This window comes from Bubalus kerabau, chromosome 4 (genome assembly GCF_029407905.1).
Source record: "Bubalus kerabau isolate K-KA32 ecotype Philippines breed swamp buffalo chromosome 4, PCC_UOA_SB_1v2, whole genome shotgun sequence".
Lineage (NCBI taxonomy): Eukaryota > Metazoa > Chordata > Mammalia > Artiodactyla > Bovidae > Bubalus > Bubalus kerabau.
This window is the reverse complement of record NC_073627.1, coordinates 48,826,569-48,845,967: the sequence shown is the minus strand read 5'-3', so window position 1 is coordinate 48,845,967 and position 19,399 is coordinate 48,826,569. Positions and strand designations below refer to the sequence as shown.

Here is a 19,399-nt window from a genome sequence, read left to right as displayed (position 1 = left end):
AACTCATTCATTCAAACGAGATGGGGGCGGTTAACAAAGCAATCAAGGCCTTGTTGAACCCCCTAGCTGGTGAGCCCAGCCTCTCCCTTGTTGTAACCCCAGGTGTCCACGAGGCTGAGCTTCACTCTTCCTCAGACGTGCCTGATCCCTTTGCCTGTAATTCTCTCACTCATGACCTACCTTGTATTTACTCATCTTTGAAGACTTAGTTTAAATGACTGTGCGGGGACTTCCCTGGCTGCCCAGTGGTTAAGATTCCATCCTTCCACTGCAATTGGTGCGGGTTCAGTCCCTGGTCGGGGAACTAGGATGCCCCATGCCTTACGGGGAGGCCAAAAAAAAAAAAAAAAAGAAAGGATTGTTGTTGTTGTTTTGTTCAGTTGCTAAGTTGTGTCCAGCTCTAAATAACAACAGCAACAGAAGAGTTTGTGCAAAGCCTTCTGACCCCGCCCTGTGCTTGCCCTCCCTCAGCCCCTCCAGAGGACTTCATTGCTTCCTCCCTGATGTCCCAGGGGAGGGATCCTGTCCATTTTACAGAACACTTGCTGTCCTGCTGGGCAGGGTGTCTGTCTACCCGCCTGCTATGCACATGGGATGCTCAAGGCTCCTTTCAGCCTCCCCGTCTCAGCTTGCACAAGCCATTGTGGTGAGTTTTCCCCACCAGCCCATCTTCTAAGTGTCTCCAGTGTTATTTGCTTCATGGGACACCATGATCTGCAACTTAAATACAAACATGTTGCTGATATCTTTGTTTTCTGTCCTTACTTCTGGAATACAATCCCAGTGCCTTTGTCTTGTTGGTATCTCCAGCACCTAGAATAGAGTCTGAAACACAACACACACTCAGTGAAGATTTATTGAGTGAAAGCAGCGGATGAATGAATGACTCTAAGGCCCTGGGAGACTGTTGATTGCTTTGCTCAGCCAATCTCCATCGTCTCTCCCTCCAGAGACCGTGCTGTGAGTATCCTTTGGGGAACCTTCTCCTCTCTCTGTGCTGAGGCTGAGTAGGTCCAGCCTCTTCCCCAGTCACAAAGCCAGGCCCGCCATCTAGGCTTGGCCCATCCGAGCATTCCTTCTCCCTGACCAGGAACGGGCACTGGGCCATGCTGTTCCAGGGAGCCCCAATCCCGGGACATTTGCTGCCAACATGGTAGGATGTAAACTTGTTGCTGCCAGTGGGAAAGTCTGTCTGGGAATGATGCCCACACAGAAGGAAGCTGATCCAAGAGATGGAGAGAGACAGGTTCCTGGCAACGTCACCAGAGCACCTGGATCCAGATGCGCCTGAAGCCACCCCTAGACTTTCCAGTTAGACGAGCCAGCGAGTTCTCGTTTCTGCTTAAAGCTGATTTGAATTGTAATGTATTATTACAGCTGGAACAGCCCTCATTAATGCCAATTGGAAACGTGTGTTAAATCATCTTTTCATTATCATCTAGCCGCCAACAGGGCCTGGCATGCAGTAGGCACTCCGATACATGTTTTGAGTGAATAAATGGCAGTAGGCACTTTAAGAGGACGCATAACATCCCGTTTACTTTAACATTTTCCCCTTTTCTATCCAGACAAATGTTCAATACATATTATGCATGTGGTGAATGTTGATTGACCCCAGTTGGATGTGATTCATCTCCTTTACTCTTCCTCCTTTTCTATTAACTTCCTGTTCATGGAGGCCCCTGCCTCCTTCCCCCACCCTCTTTACGGCTCCCGAGTCCCCATTTTCTCATTCTTCTTTATGTTAATAATTACAATAGTTTGCAATTTATCATCCAGAAGAAGTCCGTGTCCCAAGTATCAAAATAACCTGGGAAGAAAAGTGAATGCTAATAAATAAAATCATAGGTATGGGGTATGCCCGGGCTGACCGAGTTACTCACCCGCCACGTGGCTTATACAAGCTGTTCAGTTTCACGTGACTCTCCAGAGAGGGGAAGGAAGCAGAGGGTGTGGAAAAGCTCCCCTGATGTTGCCTCAGTCCTTCTTACCTTCGGAAGCAGGACACGATATTTAGAAGCAGCTACAATGATAAGGGTGCCCTTGTTTCCCTTGGGTCCTGTCATTGGACCCAGTGGAATTTGGAAGTTAACCAGTCATTAAAAAGAGAACTTGATATCATTAAGAACTTCAGCCACATGCAAAAGTAGAGACAATCATATAATCATCCATCATGCTCTCATCCATCAATCTCGATAAACTCACAATCTTCTTTCATCTCCATGCCCACCCACTCTCGATTACTTTGAAGCATATCATTTGTATCCAATATTATAATATGCCATATTAAAGATATATTTATACACATATAAATATATTGAATATTTATTGCTAGATGATAAATGCTCTTTTTTTTTAACAGAGTAATTTTTTTTATTCATTAAAAAACTGATAAAGTAAAGGTCCACTTCAAGAAGTTCCTCTTGTATGTTTTATTTGTTTTATTAGCAAATAAAGCATCTCATTAGCATCCCTATATGGGATGGCTTCATCTAGTCCTCAGACTCGGAACTGTCTTTATCTTTACTAATTTGTAAGTAATGAAGTTTGGAAGTCTCCTTGTCAGATGCAGCCACACCAAACCAATCACAAAGATTGTTCTTTTCATGGAATTTATTTCTTGGTAAAGTATTTCAAATGCCTTTTAGACAACTGTTTATCAGAAACAGCTGTGATTTTACTCTTGAAGTGTTGAAGTGTGGACAGCCTTGCCAGGATTCCCAGTTTTTCCATTCATTGTAAGTTTCTCCTGTAGGAACTGTTCAAAATTTCCAGAATCAAAAATTCCATCTTCTACTGGATGAGTAAGGTCTAAATTGAACTTCCAGGTTGATGTCTTTCTTTTCAAGCTTCTTATCTTTCTTTGGCGCCATCTTGAAGGCCAGTTGTGCGATTAGAGAATGGCCTTACCTTACTTGTTGTTGCTGAAAATTCTTCTGCCAGCATATGAAGGCACCTAAAGCCCAGGCTGACCCTCTTGAAAGTGACGGGCCTCCTGGGAGAGAGGCAGAGGCATAGTTGAGTGCATGCCTGTGAGTGATCTGATTACATTGGGCAGGATAGGTCTGAGCCATTGCAGATGATACCTGCCCAAACTGGTGACTCACAAAATCATGAGCATACAAAACAGCTGTTGATTCAAGTCGCTGCATTTTGGAGTGCTTTGTTACTCAGCAATAGCTAATTGGTGCATACCCCAGAGTGAGTATTAATCCCTTAATTTCATTAAACAACTAATTAGTATCAAAATTTTGTTGATTATCTCATAAATGTTTTTTCTACACTTTGTTTTTATCAGGTTCCACTAAGGTGTGTGTATTTTGATTGATGGATAAGTCTTTTATGTATCCTTTAATCTAGAGTTTACACTTCCAATTTTTTTTCCTGGAATTTATTTTTCAAAGATCCTGTGTCCTTTATCCTGTAGACTTTTCCATAATCTGATTTTGCTGAATGTTATGGTGCCTTTTGGGGCTTCCCTGGTGGCTCAGATGGTAAAGAATCTGCCTGCAATGCAGGAGACCTCGGTTCGATCCCTCAGTTGGGAAGATCCAGAGAAGGGAATAGCTACCCACTCTAGTATTCTTGCCTGGAGAATCTCATGGACAGAGGAGCCTGGTGGGCTACACACAGTCCATGGGGCCGCAGAGCGTCAGACACGACTGGGCGACTAACACTTCATGGTGCCATTTGGTGTGTTCCTTTGTCCCCAGGTTACCTGTAAACTGGCAGTCAGTCAGGTCTGGAGGTTTGTTGGGGTCAAGGTTTGGTTTATTTTGGTGCTGTGTTCTTCCAACAGGAGGTATCAATATCCAGTTACTTTTCGGTCATGTGGCTGCCCTTTCTTAGACTGACTAATCCATTAGTTTTAACAAAATGATATGGCAGTTATTCACTCTTCATTTGTCAACCATAACAGTTCTATTAATATAAATTTCTTTTTATAAAGTATTTGGTTACCAATGCCACCACATATATAGCAAAGGCAGGATAAGAGTTTGATTCTTTATTTGCCAATTTTCAAAAGAATAAGCTTGTTCCTTAGCATCCTCTGGAGGTGACTGACAAAGTTTATTTTTGGAGTATCATTATAAACTCATGAATTTAAACATTTTGATGTGTTTTTAATACAAGGAAATGTCCTTATTGATGCTGAAATTGCACCAGCTTTGACCAGTGGGAGCCTATTCCAATTGGCTCCTGAGTCATTTTGACACAAATCCCATAATCGTTGATAATGTTTGATAGATCACTTGTTTCTGGTATGAAGATGTTCTGGCTTATCTTGTACTTTTTCCTGTCTTGGGCTGAGCATTAGCCTTTCCTCCAAGGATACTTAATTTTTTTGACATAGTTATACATGATGTTTCACAGGGAAAAAAAGCTTTGATGAGCTTCCCCCCCACCCACTTTTTTTTTTTTTTGGTGAGAACAGAAAGGCCAGAAATGTTCAAGGAGGTCAGATTGATTGGCACAGATAGCTGGCTTTCCCTGAGATAAGTTTGGAAAAGTCTACCAGGTAGGAGCATATCATTCTTAGGTTTGCAAAAGCAACAGTCTCAAGACGGATGACACTTCTTGGTGATCTACTGGTTTCCCTCAATGAAGAAGAAGAAATCTTAGCTTTGTAAACAAAGGTGCAAAAGGAAGAGTGATCTCAGAGCTGGTTGATTCCATGGATTGGAGTCTGAAGATGGAGAAGCATATGGAAATATGACCTGTGGTCTGAGTCTTGAACAGGGCTCTTAGACCTACATCAGAGCGTGGACGCAACCAACCTGTGGAGGCTGAGCTGTACCCGGAGGAGCAGGGGTGCCTGGGAGACCAACCACCTGTATGTCAGATGCCTCTTCTATTACTGATCCTGGGCAGTTAGCCTTTCTAAGGCCTGTTTTTCTCATCTGAGAACTGAAGATAAACTCACCCCTCCTGGACACACTTTGAGGATGAAATGAGATGATCAGATGGAGATAGGATCAACTTGCCCTTCTTGACTTGAGCTCATCTCATTTTCTTTCCCTTTCTTCCAGAGATCCACACCCCTAGGCTTTCTCCATTTGGTTCATTCTCCAAACTAATGCAGTGTCAAAAAGCTCTGTCATGTCTCTTAGGGGACAGATTGAGAGGGAACCACAGAGGCAGTGGAAGACCATTGCCCAGAGGCTCTGGGCCCACCGGGTTCACACAGCCCCATGTGGGATCCAGAGGGGCCTGGTATTGATTCTCTCTGAGGCCATGGGCTGTTTTAGGGTTAGGGTTAGAGTCTCCCTGACTCCCTACTTTTTAAATAATTATTTTAATTTATTTATTTGATTGTGCCAAGTCTATGCGCCAATACTCCAGTGCTTTGACCATCTGATGTGAAGAGTCAGTCAACTGTTGGAAAAGACCCTGATGCTGGGAAAGATCGAGGGCAGGAGGAGAAGGGGGTGACAGAGAAGAGATGGTTGGATGGTATCATCAACTCAATGGACGTGAGTTTATGCAAACTCCGGGAGATAGTGAAGGACAGGGAACCATGCAGTTCATGGGTTTGCAAAGAATTGGACTTGACTGAGTGAGAACAGCAACAACATCAGCCAAGTCTTAGTTGCAGCACGTGGGGTCTTTGATATTCATTGCGGCATGTGAGGTCTTTGCTGCAGCATGTGAACTCAGTTGCAGCATGCAGGACCTAGCTCTCTGACCAGGGCTTGAACCTAGGCCCCCTGCACTGGGAGTGGGAACAGTAACCACTGGACCACTGGAGTCCCTACTGACTCCCTACCCATGATGATGATGGTGAAATTGATGGTACCAGAAGTAATATTAATAATTTTAGGTAACACTGACTGAGCACCTTCTTTGTTCTGGGTTTTGTTTGAGGTATTATATGTGTGTTTCCATTTGTTCAAGCTACCATCATCTCTCCTCTAGGTTATGCAATAACTTCCCAACTGACCTTCACCCCTGCTGCCCTCCATCTATTTTTCACAGGCTGTCCAGAGAGATCCTTTTAAAACACAGGTCAGATCATGTTACTCCTCAAAGGCTGTCAATGTCCTTTCATCTCACTATGAATAAAAGATAAAGCATGCACGGTGGTCATCAAGCCCCTCATTCCCTGGTCTCTCACTGCCTCTCAGATCTCATTACCCTTCTCCCCTCGCTGTAGCCACCCTGGCTTTTGATAAGCACAGCCCTGCCCCAGAGTCTTCGACCATGCTGTTCCTTCTGCATGGAAGGTTCCCCTTCCCACCCCTCCACCCTTTCACTTCTTCCAGATTTCTGCACAAATAGGATCTCCTCAGCAGGTCCTCCCTTCCCTGATGGTTCTGCGTAAACCAGCCCTCTCTTCTTGTCAGTTTCTAGCCTCATTTCTTCATAGCACTTCTACCACCTACTGTATTACACATTCACTCTTTGTGACTATCTGTCTCTGCTCCCTACAGTGCAAAGCCCATGAAAACAGGAATTTTTAATCTCTATCCTAAGCACCTAAGACAGTGACAGGTACATAATAGATGAGCAATAAATATCCATTGAGTGAATGATCGCATATTAACTTAATAATCTTCTGTGCTAGGTACAATTATTTTTCCATCTTTATAGGTGAAGAAGCTGAGGCAAAACTATTAAGTTGCCACTTTAACTGGCAACCAGCTATTTGCTTAACATCTCGTAACAAGTTAGTGGAAAGATGGAACTGGCTGATCAGGATGGCAAATGGAGACCATTGCCCAGAATCACCTTCGCCTCTTTCTTTTCTTCCTCTTTCACTATGGGAATTCATAGGGGATTTCTTTTTCCTCTCTACCCACCTGGGCTTCTGCCCAGGCCCCCTGTCTGCCTGTCTGCCCTGAATTTCAGGCTGGACAAAGTATAAGGGAACCCAGAGATCCCCTTGCCCTCCCAGTCTGCTTGACCAGTCCCTTATATACTGCCTCCCTGGCTGCCCCAAGGGTGCCTGGGCTACCCCAGCAGAAGGATTCTCCATACCTGTGGATGCGCTTGCTTCTGTCTGACCATCAGAGATTACATAAAGGGGGGGATGAGAGAAGCTGCAGGGGAGAGGAGGCAACTTGTTCATTTCTTTGCTCCCCTGAAAAATTTCCCATCTCTATCCCAGATACACAAGGATGGAGGGGAAAGGTGGTCTGAAGCTTGATGGTTTGATGAGACCCATTTTTTAAATTTTTATTTTTTAATTGAAATATAGTTGATTCACAGTGTTGCCTCATTTCTGCTGTACAACAAAATGATTCAGTCATACATGTGTATGTTAAAAGTGTTAGTGGCTCTGTTGTGTCTGACTCTCTGCAACTCTATGAACTGTATAGCCTGCTGGGCTCCTATCCATGGAATTCTCCAGGCAAGAATACTGGAATGGGTTGCCATTTCCTTCTCCAGGGGATCTTCCCAACCCAGGGATCCAACCTGGATCTCCTGCACTGCAGGCGGGTTCTTCACTGTTTGAGCCACCAGGGAAGCCCTTCCATGTACACACATTCTTTTTTTGAATATTCTCTTCCATTCTGGTTTATCATAGGATATTGAATACAGTTACCTGTGCTGTAGAGGAGGACCTTGTTGTTTATCTGTTCTATATATAAAAGCTTGCATCTGTTAATCCCCACTTCCCTCTCCTTCCCCCTCCCATCTCCCCCCACCCCCTTGGCAATCACCTGTCTGTTCTCTACATTGTGATTCTGCTTCTGTTTCATAGATAGGTTCATCCCTGTCCTATTTTAGATTCCACATAGAAGTGACATCATATGGCATTTGTCTTTCTCTTTCTGACTTATTCTATTTAGTAGATAATCTCTGGTTGTATCCATGTTGCTGCAAATGGCATTATTTTATTCTTTTTATGGCTGAGTAGTATTCCACCCGAGCTGGAGGTCAGGGGCGGCGGCAGGGAGGAGCTACCCCACACCCCTAAACCCGAGGCCAAGGGCGGCGGCAGGGAGGAGCAACCGCACGTCCAAGGAGCTGAGGCTGTGTGGGCGCAGGAGGGCCTAGAGGAACTATCCCACATTGAAGGTCAGGAAGGGCGGCGGTGAGGAGATACCCCTCGTCCAAGGTAAGGAGCAATGGCTGTGCTTTGCTGGAGCAGCCGTGAAGAGATACCCCACGCCCAAGGTAAGAGAAACCCAAGTAACGGTAGGTGTTGCAAGAGGGCAGCAGAGGGCAAACACACTGAAACCATACTCACAGAAAACTAGTCAATCTAATCACACTAGGACCACAGCCTTGTCTAACTCAATGAAACTAAGCCATGTCTGTGGGGCAACCCAAGACAGGCGGGTCATGGTGGAGAGATTTGACAGAATGTGGTCCACTGGAGAAGGGAATGGCAAACCACTTCAGTATTCTTGCCTTGAGAACCCCATAAACAGTATGAAAAGGCAAAATGATAGGATACTGAAAGAGAAACTCACCAGGTCAGTAGGTGCCCAATATGCTACTGGAGATCAGTGGAGAAATAACTCCAGAAAGAATGAAGGGATGGAGCCAAAGCAAAAACAATACCCAGCTGTGGATGTGACTGGTGATAGAAGCAAGGTCCAATGCTGTAACGAGCAATATTGCATAGGAACCTGGAATGTCAGGTCCATGAATCAAGGCAAATTGGAAGTGGTCCAGTACTTTGGCCACCTCATGCGAAGAGTTGACTCATTGGAAAAGACTCTGATACTGAGAGGGATTGGGGGCCGGAGGAGAAGGGGACGACAGAGGATGAGATGGCTGGATGGCATCACTGACTTGATGGACGTGAGTCTCAGTGAACTCCGGGAGTTGGTGATGGACAGGGAGGCCTGGCGTGCTGCGATTCATGGGGTCGCAGAGTCGGACACAACTGAGCGACTGATCTGATCTGATCTGATATATATATACACCTTCTTTATCCATTCATCTGTCTGCTGGTGTCAATTCGATGTCATCACTTTAACAGAGCTATGTCAAAAGAGCCATGTTAGCAATTCACTTTGGGTTTTTATTTATTTATTTTTTATTTAAATTTATTTATTTTAATTGGAGGCCAATTACTTTACAATATTGTATTGGTTTTGCCATTCATCAACATGAAAAAATTATTAAGTTTGCACTCAGAGAACTTTTCCCTTTGTAGCATACAGTGCTATGGACTTTGGCAAATTCATAGTGTCACACAGGCACCACCATGATCCCAACACAGAACAGTTCTGTCACTACCGAATTCTCTTCTTTTCTGTCCTCTTCCCATGAACACTCCCTCCCCTTCACCATCATCGGTATGCTATCCATCCTTGTAGTTTTCCCTTTTCTAGAAAGTCATATCAGTGGAAGCATACACTGTATAGCCCTTTGAGTTAGGAGTCTTTCACTTAACAAATCTGGGATGCATCCATGATATTGTTGCATGTGTCGACTGCGGATTCCTTTTTATTGTCAAGTAATATTCCATTGTATGAATATACCACATTTATATTATCCATTCACCATTGAAGGATGTTCAGATTGTTCCCAAGTTTTGACTACGCCACATGCTGAGTGCAGGTTTTTGTGTGAATATAACTTCTCATTTTTCTTGGGTAAATACCTAGGACTACTAGATCATGTGATAAGCCCTTGTGACCCCATGGACTATACAGTTCATGGGGTTCTCCTGGCCCGAATACTGGAATGGGTAGCTGTTCTCTTCGCCAACGGATCTTCCCGACCCAGGAATCGAACCAGGGTCTCCTGCACTGCAGGCGGATTCTTTACCAGCTGAGCTACCAGGGAAGCCCCTAACTTTATAAGAAACCGCCAAACTGTTTTTCACAGCGGCTGAACGTTTTATTTTCCTATCAGCAGTATATGAAAGTTCCGTTCCTTACCAGTATTTCTTTTTAAGAAAAAGATAATTTTATTTACTTGTTTATGGCTGTGCTGGGTCTTTGCTACCACTTGGGCTCTTCTCTAGTCACAGTGTACAGGCTTCGCGTGGCAGTGGCTTCACCTTGCAGTGGTGTCTTGCTGCAGAGCACGCACTTTAGGACGTGCGGGCTTCCGTAGTCGAGGCTCTCAGGCTCTAGAGCGCAGGTTCAAAAGTTGTGGTGCATGCTCGCCACCAGCACTTCATATCATCAGTTTAAAAAAGATTCTGCAGCCATGCTAGCAGGTATATGGCGACATAAGACTAATGATACAGAAGACATCTTTGTATGTGTTTATTGGCTCTAGAGGAGTAAAACTGGCCACCCCAAAATGTGTCTTTTTCGTATAAGGATTATTTCAGGCTGACTGCTTTAAAGAAACAGAAGACTCAGAAAGTCTTTCTTTTTGCTTACTTTTCCCTTCTCAACTGCCTAAAAAAAACTCTAGTTAAACAGCCTGGCTCAGGAAGTAAGCTACTGCCAGAGACAGCTATTAGGTTGGCCAGAAAGTTCATTCAGGTTCTTTTTTCCATCACATCTAACATCTTATGGAAAACCCAAATGAATTTTTGGTCAACTCAGTAGAAAAAAATATGAGCTAGGTAGACCAGGGCAAACTTAGCAAGGTCTGTTTGATCAAAGTCCTCTCCATGTCACATTATCTCTGCTTGGCATGGCAGACATCTATTTACCAATATTTACTTTTTTTTCACCTTCCTATGAATCACCTATGAATCCTCTCTTTGAGGTCTCAGACCCCTTAGCCCTCTTCCTTAGTCTGCTGCTGCTGCTGCTGTTAAGTTGCTTCAGTCATGTCCGACTCTGTGCGACCCCATAGACGTCAGCCCACCAGGCTCCCCCATCCCTGGGATTCTCCAGGCAAGAACACTGGAGTGGGTTAGAATGACATAAATACTCTATTTGACCTGACTATCTTTAGAATCCCTCATGTGTGAATTCCCTGTATGTACATCATTAAATTTGATTTTCTCCTATTAATCTGTCTTATGCCAGTTTAATTCTTAGACCAACCAAATGAACAGTGAAGGGTCGAGGGAAATTTTTTTTTCCTCTCAGACATTGCCATCCCTCTATTTTCTTTAGTGAAGAGTTCAAATGTCTTTATATCAAAATTGTTGCCTCTTTTGTTTTTATTCCCCTCTTGCTTCCTTGGAGTGGTCCTCTCAGGGGTTACTTACAATGCTGCCTCCTGGGTTTGAATTCCTAAAACTTCCCACCGAATAAAACATAACTCTCAAAAAAAAAAAAAAAAAGTGCATGCATCCTAAGAACTTTGCTCCCCTGTCTGAGGGACTGAGGGGAAATGGTTGTTTTAAGATTACTCCATCCAAGAACCTCTGCCAAATATTGAGAAGGTTGGTTGTGGGGGGGGGGGGCGGTGGCGCATATATTTTCTAGAACTAAAAACCACAGTAGCTACATTCTATTTTTGGTAGCTGAGAAAATTCTCCAAGGCTGTCTAGCCTAATCCTATTTCTCTGCTTTTCAGAAATAAGAAGATCGAGACCCAGAGAGGAAAGGCTTTTGCCCACATCCCACAGAGAGAAGGTTCCTAAGCTGGATCAAGATCTTAGCTTGACTAACTTCATTGCTAAAAAAGTCCCAAACTCCTTCCATTGTAGACCTTAGGTACTGTGTGAGATGCTGAAGATATATAAATGGCCCCAGACCCTGGGAAGTTTTTTGGAGGAACGGAAGCAATGCAGAACAATGCTAGGAAGAGAAGAAATATGTGGACATGCATTTCTTGGTTGCTGAAAATTTTGGTGGAAAAGGAGAGGAAAGATGGAGTTAGCTGAGCCAAGCTTCCTGGAGAAAGGGAGCTTTGGGTCCCAGTTTGGGATGAAAGCATAAAGTCTTGTATCTGTCACTGTGCCTGTATGTATGAGTTTCATCTTTTATAGAATTGTCTGTATTGGGTATGCTCACAGTCTATATGGGATAATAATCATTTTCCTCATTTGGTAATAAACATGAGTAACTGTGAAGCTCAAAGTTAGCATCTGTTTGGTATATTTGAGGGTGGGTTTTTGGGTCTTGCTTAGCTCTGAATGTTCTTCATCACCCTCATCTCTGAGGCCTCAGGTGGGGAGCCCCTCCCTGGTGACCCCTCCCACAGTCCAAACTGCAGCTGCCTGCACTTAAATCCAATGAGCAGTGAGTTCTCGGATTTGCTTCTAGTTGAAATCAATATTTGCTGAGAAGAATGCATCTTAATTTCAGCGGCCAGCTCTCCGGGCGAGAATTGCTCTAAAACAAACCTCCAAACCCACAGACTTAATGCGTCCTAGTTCCGTTGTTTAGTAAATCTCTCTGTACAGAGAAAAATCCATTAGCTGACGAGGCAGGGGTGGGGGTGGTGGGGATGTGGGGAGAAAGAGAGTGGAGGCCCCCAGATGCAGCCTCAGCAGCAGAGATGGGACTGAGAGCCCGGGGCACCCAATGAGAACTCAGCCACGTCCCTGGATCCAGCCCAGGACATTCCCGGCCTCCTGCATGCCGGGAGGCTCAGCCAGGGTGTCACTGATAGAATGAATGGGAGGAGACCCCTTTCCCCAGTGCCTGCTTGGGGAAGTGTTTTCTAATTGCCAGTTGTCCCATCCTAAATCTACAAGGAGGTGATTGATTTTCTTTTCAGCAAAACTGGGGGAAAGCAATCAGTTACCCCAGAACATGGGCTTTAATGAATCTGTGAAACATATGAGGTCACCCTGATTATATCTTCCCCTGACAGCCTGGGATGGCTCAGCAGCAGCACTCAGAAGACTTCCTGAATGAGGAGGCTTTCCCAACCCAGCTCCCTCCCTTTGCTCTGCTGAGTCAGGGTATGTCTTAGAGCTTTTCTCCCTGGAAGTCAGGGGGCCTGGGTTTAGGCTCAGCCTAACCCACCATGGGGGTATCTCTAGTGGCTCCGCAGTAAAGAATCTGCCTAGAGACTTGGGTTCAATCTCTGGGTCAGGAAGATCCCCTGGAGAAGGAAGTGGCAACCCACTCCAATATTCTTGTTGGAAGTGCTGTGGACAGAGAAACCGGGCAGGCTGCAGTCTACGGGATTGCAAAAGAGTTGGACATGATTGAGTGATTAAACAACAACAGCAACCCACCATGGACAGGCAACAAGAGCCTGTGGTGAGAGCCCAGGGCTCCAAAGTCATTGTCACCTGAGAGAGCATCCAGCTTTACCACTTTCTACTTGAACATCTTTAGGCAGCAGCTTTAACCTCTCCGAGCTTCAATTTCCTCAAGAATCCTCTAGGGAAAAATCATTGTCAGGACACAAACCTCTGGATTTAAAGTGTCAGGCTGATACTTGGTGGGAAAGGCAAGGAAGCAATAATTACCATTTAGCACCTCAGTTTTTGCTCTCTGTATAATGGGTTGAATGTTGTTTCACAATGAATTAAGAAGAGGAAGGATGAAAGCAACAAGAAACAGTAGTATGGGGGTTCCTTTTGTGCTCAAATGCCAGAGATCAGAGATGAACTCAGGAACCAGGTCTTCAGGAAATGGTGTGGAAGGCACGCCCCTTTCCCTTAGAAGAATCCAGTCGAGGACTGCGGGCTTCAAATTAGGACATTCCATGTTCAGTTTATTTCCTAATTTTCCAGATAGGGCAACTAAAACTCTGTCAGGTCAGTGACCTGCCTGGGGTCACCAGCCAGCCAGCTGGGAGCAGTGGAGTCGCAGATCCAGGGCTGCAGGCTCCAGGACATCAGGCCTTTTGCCTAAGGTAGGGTCCTACCTTCACTTGCTTCTTGTTTTAGGCAACTCAGACCACCTGAGTTGGGAGGCAGTGGCCTGAGTGAAGGGGGAAATGAAAGCTGAGGTGGTGTTGATAAAGGAGGAGGGACCACAGAGGAAGAGGTATTTTTACCTTGAATTATTTTTATTAGATGTCACAACAGCTTCACAGCATTTGGGATCCAGGTAGACAAATCAATGAAAATAATTATAGCAAACATCCTGCCTTCCCCCTTCCCTCCTTCTTCCATCCCCACAGCTCCCTTGGACTAAGTGAGGAGCTGGCTCACTCGGCTTTGTGCTCCAGCCCCAGGGGAGCAAGGGCGGCAGCCCCTCTGACCTCTGCCTTCTCTTCACTTTGTTTACAAGCTGCTTGGCCCGACTCGAGGCTCAGATCTTAGAGAAAGGAACAGCTCCAGCAAGAGCAGCAGCCTCAGAGATGGCAACAGCAGCAGAAAAAAATGAGCCAGAGGCCAAAGAGAGAGACAAGCAACTCCTACAGCGACTTAGAAACTGGTAAGAGGGCTTTTATTCTTAGAATCCATTTATGGCTTAGAAATAAACCTTCTGTCAAGCCTTTTATTGCTAGTCAGATGACAAGATAAGTCAGAGTCACATGAATGAAGGCTGTTGGAGTCATCTATCCATTCACCCATCCATCCATTCAACCACTCATCCAATCATCCATCCTTCCTTCCATCCATCCATTGATCCATCCACCCAACCATCCATTCAACCACCCAGCTATTCACTCATCCACCTACCCACCTATCCACTCAAGTATCCATCAGGCTGTCCATCCATCTATCCATCCATCCATCCTTTCACTCACCCACCTACTCACCTATTCACTCAAGTATCCATCAGGCTGTCCATCCATCTATCCATCCATCCATCCATCCATCTTTCCATCTATCCATCTACCCAACCATCCACTCATCCACCTACTCACCTATCCACTCAAATATCCATCATTTTGTCCATCTGTACATCCATCCATCCATTTATCTATCCACCCATGTATCTATTTATCCCCTTTCAATCATTCAATGACCATTTATTGAGGATCTATAGGAAATGGCATTGCAGTGGAAAGGGTGGGATAACCCCGATTCAAATCCTTGCTCTGCCATTTCAGAATTATCTCTGTATGCTGGATGTCTTCCATTTGCCTCCCAGAGCCACTGCGTAGACCTGTGCAGATGGCGTCAGGAGCCCCCCTGACTCCTGACTTCTGTGTGGGCTCGTCTCATGGAAAGGATGAGCAGGAGATGAGAGGGAGGGAGGAGACCAAACCCGGAGTCTTTTCCTCCGTCTGGGGTCCCTCAGCTAAAGCTCATGGGTCTTACTATGTGGCCCTCACCACACAACCCTTCCCATCTTTGGGTTGTGGGACTCTGCCTTTCAGGTAAGAGCACCACTATTTACCTGCCCCAAGGTACTTCCATATCCCTTATGGTTTTCCTGTGCCCTGGCCATGCCTTTTAAAATAACCCTTTCATTAAACTTTCCTCAAATTATTTCCATTTCAGTTGTCCATCAGTTTTCTGCTGGGGCCTAGACGAATATACTCTGTGATCCTGAGTCAATTTTGTTTTACCTCTTCAAATCTCAATTCCTCCATAGGTAAAGTGAGACTATAAATTCTGCCCTGCAGGACTGTTGCAAGGCTCAGGGAAGATAAAGGGCTTACCCAAGTTTGTGCAGCTGGTTAAGGGGCAGGGCTGGGAGGCAACACCAGAAATATTTGAGCCAAAACCCAACCTCCTAGCATCTGGTGCCCTAGGGTGTGGCCCCTCTGGGATAAGTGGCAATGGAGGGTCACATTAGTGGACTCAACGACCCTCTTCAGCCTCACAGGGTCCTCCTGGCCAGATTTGCTTTGGTGTGCTGTGCTTAGTCGCTCAGTCATGTCCGGACTCTGCAACTGCATGGACTGCAGCCTGCCAGGCTCCTCTGTCCATGGGATTCTCCAGGCAAGAATACTGGCTTTGGTACCTTGCACTCATTGCTCAGATGCTAGCAGAAGGGGAGCAGTTTGCATCCTTCTTCCTCCCACTGCAGGGACGGTCTTAGAGGGCCTGAACCATCAATTCCATTCAAGAGCAGTATTCAGGAAAAGGATACCCTGGTGTTGGCTGATGAGGTCAAAAGAAGTATTGCCAAATTTCCTTCTTAATCAAACAGATAGTAAAGGAAAGGGGAGCTGGCATTTGTCACGAGAGCTCCATGAACTAGGTGCTTAAATGAATTCTCTCATTTAATCTCCCAGCAATAGAGGAGGTGGGAATTTTTACCCCTATTATTCAGGTGAGGAAACTGAGGCTTTGAAAGGTTAAATAGCCCACACAATATCCAGCCAGTAAAGGATGGGGTAGGTGAGGGACCACTCAAATCCAGTCCTGCCTGCATAGCCTTGTCTCTTCCCATAATACCAGGATTAACAGGAGACCATGCTCTGTTTTACTGGCTCGGCAATTTATATTTCTTTCTGCATCTTCTGGGACTTGGGTCCATCAGTTACTCTTCTTACTCTCTCTCCTGCATCTTCAAACTTGCTCTCTTCCTTGGCTCCTTCTCTTCTACATAAGAATATGTGTAAGTCTCCTGAGTCCTTGAATCATGCGTCTGCTCAACCTTGCTTTCTCTACCCATCACCAGTCTTTCTTACCCTACTCCATCTTCTCACCTTCCGCTGGCCACCTACTGTCCCCATCAAGCCTTGTTCAGTGAAAGCTAGTAATGACCTGGTCACCGATTTCAACAGGAACCATCTAGTTTCATCTTCAACTTCATTCATTCATTCAATAAATTTTGTTGAGTCCCTACTCTGTGACAGGCATAATTCTAGATACTAAAGCAATGAATGAAAGAAAAAAACAAAACAAAACAAATCCCTGCCATCCTGGAGCTTACATTCCAGTGGTTTGGGGTGACAGATGATATTAATAAAACAGTACAGCAGCTCTTGCATTTCTCTCTTTCTCTGTCTCGATTATGTGTCTTCTTGGTCCTATCTGAGAGCACTCCCCGCCCCCCTCTTTTTCTCACCTGTGGAGGCTGATCCACCCACCAGCTCTGTCCTTGGTCTTAATAACCCCTCATTCACTCTAGAAAGACCTCATCTACTCCCTGGCTTCAGCTGCTTGAATTTGAAGGACTGTTGAATCCAAAGACCCAACCTAGGCATTGATTTCGTGCTGCAGATGTATTTATCCAGCTGCCTCTTGACTCTTCCACCTGGGTATCTTGCCTCAAGCCCCTTTGGACCACAGAATATCCTTCACTGAATATTCTCTCCCCCACTCCCACTCTGCTCCTTTCCATGTATTCCCAGGCTCTGTGTGGTCCCTAGTATTCCCAGGTGTGCATGCTGGACTCCTGCATTATCTTATATGTCCCCCTACTCCCCCTCTTCCTGAGACCTATCTCCCAAGCCGGTTCCTCGCGCTCCCCTCTGCCCCCAGCCACTACCTCATCCCATCACTTCCGTGGGCCCCCACAGCCACCTCATCTGCAGTGTCTGTCCACTACATTCAAGCACAGCGCTTGGCATATAAGGGTCATCCACTTAGTGTGTGTCACAGGAACGTGTGCATGTCTAAATAAGGGAATACAAATGCCTTCCCTGCCTACAAGCCCATGAAATCCTCACAGCAACTCCAAAAATGGCCGATAACACCTTCCTTTCACAACCCAGAAATCTGGGGCTTAGAAGCATGAAAGACATTCCTGCAGCTATTAAGGGGGAAAGCCAGAGCTGCAGCGTTCCTATTTCTCTGGATTTGAGAAATCCAACACTTAGGGCTTCAGGCTGGGCTAGGACGGTTCCAGGAGTGACTTGCCAAGAAACAAGAAGTTCTCTGAGTGGATGAAGTCATGTTTCCAGAACTAATAAAGCCAAGGTTCTTACTGCATTCTCCAAGGGAGAGAAATTCAAAGTGCAGCTATAGTCCTTGGCGGCTCCAGGTGACCAGAGAGCCCAAGGCCAGCCCTGCTGAGAGTGCGATTTGCCCCCAGAAGCATCCATTGCCTGCTAATGGTGTACACAGTACTGCTCCAAGCCTGGCCAAGTTGCCGAGTTCATAACCACTGGCTGATTGTAGCATCATGGGAAATAAACTCTTCAAAAAAGTAAGCAAAATTTGCTGCTGCAAGTCGAGGGAGAAAAAAAGAACCATTGCAAATGCATATTAAGTATATCTGACACTGTGTATAATATGGTTTCAATGCCAGGCAACTTGTTAGCTTCCTAATATGTGTATTCTGGAGTGTTTGCAAATATGTTACAGAGCTTGGCAAACAGCTCCACAGGCACCATGGAGAGGCTGCTCTTAATTTAAGCCAATGTCATCTGTGGCTTTTAAACTCTCTCCTGCCCCAGTTAACCCAGGCCTGGGTTGATGGCCCCCGGAGAAACTCATCTCATTGCCATCCTTTCCATTCTTTTGGTACAGAAAATCAGTGGATGCACCAACTCAGCTTGCTATGGAAGGTTGCAGCCCTACCCTTGGCTGGCCTAAAACCCTGGAGTGCCAGGGCTAAAGGGGCCTTTCTAAAGCTTCTAGTCCTAGGACTTTCCCGACTGTACAAAGGTTAAGACTTCCCCTTCCAGTGCAAGGGGTGAGGATTCACTCCCTGGTCAGGGATCTAAGATTCTACACACCTCGCAGCCAGAGAAACCAAAACACAAACTACAGAAGCAATATTGTAACAAATTCAATTAAGACTTTTAAAAAATGGTCCATATATAAAAAAAATTTTTTTTAATAAAAATGAAGCTTCAAGTCCTAGCACCCATTGTACAGCAGAGAAAATTGAGGTCCAGATAAGAAAGGCCCTTGACTGAAGGCAATGGTACAAGATGATAGCTGTAGGAAGACTGGATCTAGGCCATCCGCAGCATTCCTGGACATTTTGCTTGGTGCCTAGAGTTTAGGGAGAGGCTGGATGTGTCTTCAGAACTGTTGCATTTTTTGACAGAGGCCAGAGCAGCAATCCAACTTCCCTTGTGGCTCAGACAGCTAAGAATCTGCCTGCAATGCAGGAGACCCAGGTTCGATCCCTGGGTCAGGAAGATCCCCTGGAGAAGGAAATGGCAACCCACTCCAGTCTTCTTGCCTGGAGAATCCCCATGGACAGAGGGGCCTGGCGGGCTACAGGCAGACACGACTGAGAAACCAGCATTCTCAGAGCAGCCAGCAGGGAATGAAGGAGGAGCCAGCATCCATCTCTCATGACTCTGGGTGGAACAAAGCACCCCCATGCTTGTTCCCATTCTCCACCTGGCATCCTGCCTTCCAGAGCAAGGGGTGCGGATCCCAGTCGCAGCCACAGGGCCAGCCAGGATGAAAACGGGAGGCCTGGTGAAGGCAGATACTGCCCTAAATGCTCCTTCTCTGGCTGACTTGCCGTCTTTCTGGCCGAAGGAACAGAACCTGGGGAGCTTGCCCTGAGCAAAGGAAATCCCCACTCGACTTGGTTTCCGTAATCTGCCTGCAGATCTTGCCTGGTTAACCCTGTGGGTCATTTTAATTTTCCAGAAGCTTTCCGACTTCCCTTGGATCCTTAATCAGATAAGGGGATCTGTGCATGTGTTTGTGTGTGTGTGTGTGTGTGCGTGTGTGTATGTGCAAGCGCACATGCGCACGCGTGCCTGGGTTCACTCAGATCTCCTCCCCCCTTTTTCCTTCCCTCTTTCTCTCCCACAGGCGCAGTCTCTCCCCTTCTCTCTCTCTCCATAATCACTTCCCATC

The 19,399-nt window shown here is 45.7% G+C and overlaps 1 long non-coding RNA gene and 1 pseudogene across 3 annotated transcripts; one reads left to right on the top strand and one right to left on the bottom strand.

The window, feature by feature from the left end:
• Window positions 1–966: 966 nt before the first annotated feature.
• Window positions 967–2,873, bottom strand: LOC129651392 (60S ribosomal protein L22-like 1; annotated as a pseudogene).
• Window positions 2,874–13,410: 10,537 nt separating this feature from the next.
• Window positions 13,411–15,139, top strand: LOC129651391 (uncharacterized). Of its 3 annotated transcripts, none has more exons than XR_008714116.1 (3): window positions 13,411–13,632; window positions 14,013–14,159; window positions 14,782–15,139. It is a non-coding gene; the product is annotated as an uncharacterized LOC129651391 (long non-coding RNA). The 3 variants fall into 3 exon arrangements; XR_008714119.1 differs by lacking the exon at window positions 13,411–13,632 and adding an exon at window positions 13,687–13,766; XR_008714117.1 differs by lacking the exon at window positions 13,411–13,632 and adding an exon at window positions 13,766–13,829.
• The last annotated feature ends 4,260 nt before the right edge of the window (window positions 15,140–19,399 follow it).